Source organism: Echinops telfairi, unplaced genomic scaffold, assembly GCF_000313985.2.
Source record: "Echinops telfairi isolate 266 unplaced genomic scaffold, ASM31398v2 ScPeMD7_7414;HRSCAF=8452, whole genome shotgun sequence".
Lineage (NCBI taxonomy): Eukaryota > Metazoa > Chordata > Mammalia > Afrosoricida > Tenrecidae > Echinops > Echinops telfairi.
This window is the reverse complement of record NW_022111314.1, coordinates 1,273,855-1,279,554: the sequence shown is the minus strand read 5'-3', so window position 1 is coordinate 1,279,554 and position 5,700 is coordinate 1,273,855.

Sequence of the window (5,700 nt, the reverse complement as noted above, 5' to 3'; positions counted from 1 at the left end):
CCGCACGGGCGGCGGGAAACTTGGGGAGAAAGTTCCGGGAGGCAGGCGGGACCCGCAGGTGGTCGCCAAAGCCGCCCCGCTGTTGCCTGGCAACTGCGGGCCCCCGCGCTCGGTCCCCAAGAGCCCCGGGCCCCTGGCTGTGCGGACTGACCCCGGTCTCGCCCCGGGACCGGGTCCTGAGCCCCAGGACCCAAGTCTGGACTCACGGGGCCGGTTCCCAGCCCAGCTGGCGCCCCAAGTTTGCCGGGGAGTCGATTCAGAATAAACATGGGGACCCAGCCCCTTCTTTATCTGTCAAGACCCTTGTCACTCCTGCCAAACTCTGGCTCCCATCAGGAAGGCGGGGCGATCTCTGATAGGTCTTAAAGGTAGTCACCGTGCCCGGTTAGATAAACTGGCCCTCTAGCAGGGAGGGGACACTGACCACTCTCTGCGTGCCATTAACCTAGAGTAAGGTGACAAAAGCGGGACACCATTAATAAAACTCATATCCTGGCGAAATAGCCACACGGCAGCCGAAAACCCTATACCCTACCTTGTCGTGCATTCTTTCCAAAATTCGGGACTTTAAAAACATGCCGCGAGACGCCGGAAAAATTGTTAAAAATCGGGACGTCTGGTCACCTTATCCTAGAGGCTTCAAACACTGACCACCGTCCCCTTCACTCTGATTGGGGCGCTGAGGATAAACCTTAGCCACTGCCCCCGCTGTTGGTGACTTTTACCCCACACCTACGTTTAGTCATCATCTCATTTTAAAAAGTTCTCCCTCTCCGAAGTGATCCAGCGCCTCCACCTTCCGCCACGCCCTGTGTTCCAGGTTAGAACATGACTGTTTGGGGTTGACGTGGGGAACGTGACAGAAGCTAGTAGTCACATCACGGGTCCCTGCGTGTGAGGCCACATCTGGGTTTGTATTCTCAACTGCCAAGCCCTGGGTCAGCGACTGGCTGTGTCTGCGTTTGTCTCAGATGGGCCAGCAGCATTGCCCCAGTGTCCCCTGGGTGCCTGGTGCCCCCTGCAGGTGTTGAGGGACTCCTCACGAATGTGGGCAGTCGGGCACTCACCGTTGGGCTCCTGGCTTGGGGCTCTGGGCCGGGTTTTGCAGCCTCTGTCCCCTCATGTGTGAAATGCAAGTTGACCTTGGTAGATGGATGGAGGAGCAGGTGGATGGATTGTTGTTCCCACAGTGGGCACGCTTATTCCTTGTTGAGCGCGGCGCCTGGCACTGGTTGCCACTGCAAACATGGCATCATGTGGAGGTGACTTTACTTCTAGGACTCCTCATGCGCCTGCTGGGACTGCTCTGGCGGAGCTGGTGGCCACAGTGACGGGAATGGAGGTGGATGGACGCCAAGGTCCACAGCTGGGCTGCCTTTACGATGTCATGGCTGCCTCACAGCATCCACGGTTAGCCTGGTGTGTTCACGAACCATAGGCAGTGGGCAGCAGAGCAGGGTCTTGAACCCAGGAGTTCGGGTGGTGCCAAGGTCACCTGCGCAGGGGCTAGGCAGAAGGTCAGCAGTTGGAACCTGCCTGGTGGTTCTGGATGAGAGACACCCGGTGATCTGGTCCCCTGGGAATCACAGCCTGACACACAGGGCCGCTGTGAGTCAAAATTGACCGGACAGCACCCCGCAGTGCTGGAGTCTCACTCCACATCCCAAATCCGAGTGGAGCATGCCGCCTTTCCCGCCACTGTGTGTGTCCCCAGCCTACCCTGAACTGAAGGCTGCGGTGGTGTCACAGGGATGCACATCTTCCCTGCGTGTCTTTTAGTGAATTTTACGGTGTATTATGGTGAACTGGGGGAGGTCTGCTGAGCAGATCAGTTCTTCATTCAGCAGTCGGGCACCTTTTGTTTCATGCCGTAGATGACAGTCCCCACGATGCCTGCTGTCCCTCCTCCATGATCCCCTGCCCCCCTCCCCCCATTTCTGGATCCACACTTCCCCCTTCCCTCCCCCTTCTGGACCTCGCCCTGGGGTTGGGGCTGCCCTTTGGTCTCAAATGGTTGGTGACTGTAAGGAGTGCGTGGACCCCCATGCCACTGTTCTCCTTACAGAGCCCTCTCAAGTTGGGCTGAAGAGTGTGCCGGGGGGTGCTTGGTGAGTTCAGTTTCAGACCTGGACAATCACGTGGGGCCATGGTCTCAGGGATCCTGCTAGCCACTGCTTTCCCAGTATGCCAAGTCTCTAGGGTTTTGAGCATCAGTCTATATTCCCCCCACTATGTCCAGGACCTTCAGCGTGACCCTTTCAGAGCACTTGGTGGTGGTGGGCGGGCACCTTTTGTCCTGCCCTCAGGCTCATGGAGACTGATGTCTGCGTGTGTGGTCCATTCGTCCAGTGGACCCATAGTGTCCATGTGCCTTGTGATTTTCATCATTTCCTTCCCCTGGATGCGTGAGACCACATCAGCACCTGGATGGCTGCTCACGAGCACTGAAGACCCCCGTTGCCGCTCACTGGATCAGGTTGTGCAGCCGTGTCTTTGATGGCGGTAGAATTATGTTTCCTGCAGCATTAATCTCTGGTGAACCTACATGTTCATAAGACCATGTGGTTTCTTCTAAATGTACTTATTCCCTGTCCAGCCACTGAGGGATTTGCCAAAATACCCCTGCGGCACCCTTGGGTGAAGACACGGGTGCTTGCTGTAGCCCCGGCATTGGGAGGCGGTAGTGTGGGTGGCTGCCCTGGCTCTGCAGTGTACGGTGTAGCTGTGCACGCAATCCTCAGCCTGTCTCGGGCAGGCTCTTTCACAGGGGCTTTTTTCTGTGCCTCCACCCCCACCCCCACCCCAAGTGCATTGGCAGGGCTCAGCTGCTTTTCTGAACAGTTAGCGAGGAGGTGATTTTAACGTTTAAAGTGGGTCTCCAGGCCTCACCCTCCAGGAAGTGTCAGCCAGGGCAACTTGGACACGGACGTACAACTTGCGGGGCTTTCAGACTGCCCCTCAGCTGCTCTGAGGGCATTTCTTTGGGTGAGGCGGGTTCCTCAGGCTCTAGGCATGCCTCCACTCTCTACTACAGGGGACTGACTGCTGAGAATGGTGCCGTGGCCTCCTGGTTTCTCCACCGGAGTTGATGTGGCCGTGAGGGAGGATGGTGCCCTTCAGGTGCCCAAGGGCAGTGGCCACTTGGCACACCTGTGGGAGGAGTGGGGAGGCCCGGCCCGGGTATGCACGGGCTGCTGACTGGAAGACAGATGAGGCAGTCGGCTTCCATGAAGCTCACAGGCTCGGGGAGAAGCCCCAGGGCGCCACTCGGCCGGAGGGTAAGGTGACCAGATGTCCCGCTTTTGGCAGGACATCCCGATTTTTAACAATTTTTCCCGCATCCCGCAGCATTTTTAAAAAGTCCCAATTTTTGGAAAGAATGCACGACAAGCTAGGGTATATGGTTTTGGGCTGCCATGTGGCTATTTCTCCAGAATATGAGTTTTATCAATAGTGTCCCACTTTTGTCCCGCTTTACCAATGTTAAAATCTGGTCACCTTACCCGAGGGTCACTGAGTCAGAACCAACCCAAAGGCCGTGGTTTGGCCATGTGATTTGGGGAGAGGTATCAGGGACAACAGGGTAGTGTCTGGTCTCTGCAGGTGTTCCTTACACCTGTGGACCCCCTGAAAGAGGTGACACCACTGCACACTTCCCCATGCTGGCACACATGTGCACACATATGTGGAATGGAGAAGCTGGGGAACGATGCGGCCTGTGTGCTGTGAATTCTTATAATACGTGTAAATGACAACCCTGAAGTGAGGGTTGGGTTCTCAAAGATCTATCTCTAAAGAAAGGTCTCTGTAGTCACCGATGATTAAATGGCTAAATCCCGAAGGTCTACAAACAGCCACTGAAAGTACAGTGTGTGCAGGATGCAAGGTTAATGTACAAAAGGCATCTGCTCTTCTGTAGGCCAGCAAACCACCCCCCCACCCCCACCCCCCGTTGGAGTTTGACGTGATACACCGAGCACCATCTACATTAGCACCCTCTCAAAAAGAGGAACACGACATGCCTGGATAGAAGCCCAACCAAAGACGACGTACAGGTCGGTGTGAGCAAAAGTCCAAACCATGATAGGCAGTACCAAAGATCTGCGCCAGTGTTTCCCAAGTGGGTGATGACCTCCCCAGGAGGCACTGGAAAGATCCCGGGGTGATATAAAACCCTTTATATAGTGCAGAAGTCTTTAATTTCCCAGGGGGAGAGGGTGCTGAGTAATTTTTTTCTGGTAAGGCAGCGGGCAGTAGGTCAAATAAAACAAACAGGAGAGTCTGCGTTCCTGGATAGGAAGGCCCCTATGATAAAGATGTTGACTCTCCCCCGCTCAATCTGTGAGTCACCATGCAAAAACAAAACAAAGCAGGCTCTCTGCCACTGGTCAAGTTTGACCCACGGCGGCCCGTAGGAAAGAGAAGAGCTGCCCCGTGGCCTCTGAGACGTCTGTCCACGACATAGCAAGCTCGTCTTCTCCCTTGGAGTGGCTGGTGGCTTCTCACTGCTGGCCCCCTGGGTATCAGCCCATGGTTGACCTCTGCACCTCCAGGCCTCCTCAGAGCCCTCACGGCCCCCATGGGAATCCCAGCGAGCCGTTTTGTGGGCAGCAGTGGGCTGATGGGAAAGTTAAATGGAAGGCGGACAGGCTGGCCACTGTGACCCCCTCCCTTTCAGACCTACCGTGAAGCTGCAGGGATGGAGCCAGAGTCGTGGTGGCCAAGGGGCAGACCAGGGCCACACGCTTGAGGCTGTGACCATAGGCTGAGCCGAGAGCTCTGTGGGCTTGGCCCACACTTTCACAAGTGGAGCAGAACTTAGCCTCCAGTTGGCAACCCACTTCCTGCTTGAGTCTTGACACGTGGCTGTTTTTTGTATAAACTGTCAAGTGCAAGTTTTAATCCTGAAACCTGGTACATTTCAAGCATGATTTACATAACCGTAGTGAATGAAAGGAAGTCAGCATGCTAGCGAGGCTGCTCATGAACCCCCTAGGTCCTGATGCTAGGCCCCCCGCACAGTGCTGGGTCTGCTGTGGGGTCTGTCCACTTTCCCGAGGGGCTGGCGTCACTGCCGGACGGAAGGGAAGGGCCCGGTGATGGTTTGGAAGCGAGGTGTAAACACAGAATCAGATGTCGGTGGGGACTGTGGGGCACTTGTTTCCCTTTCCTTCCAAAGTTGGAGAATCCTGGAGAGGCAGCCAGCAGTGTGTGCAGCTTCAGTAGTGTCCTGTTAGCTAGAGCTGTGGTCCTGCAAAGGGCCGAGGTGGCGTAGGGGATTGTGCATCAGACGGCTCACTGAGGGTTAGCAGTTCAAACCCTCTCCACAAGAGAAAGCAGGGTATCTGTCCTGGTTGAGATTTACAGCCTCGGAAACCCACGGGCAAGGCCGTTCTGTGGGTTGGCATGGACTTGGCGACAGGGCTGTGGAGGGGGTGGATGTTGGGGGGCCTGTGAGCTGCTGTCATCTCCCAATAGCAGGCAGGCCCCGCTGAGGGTGGCTCTGCGGGTGGGAGACTTGCCTCAGGTCGGCTCATCTTGCTGCTTGCTCCACAGAGCCCCGCTTTCCTTGGGCTGAGAGGGAGATTGTGGGCTCCAGGGCTGTCTGGATGGGGGTAGTGGGAGGGGGCCTGTGCTGGCAGCAGAGGCCTAGAGTGGTCCCTGAAGGTGAGGCGTGTGGGCCCTGGCAGTGGACCCAGG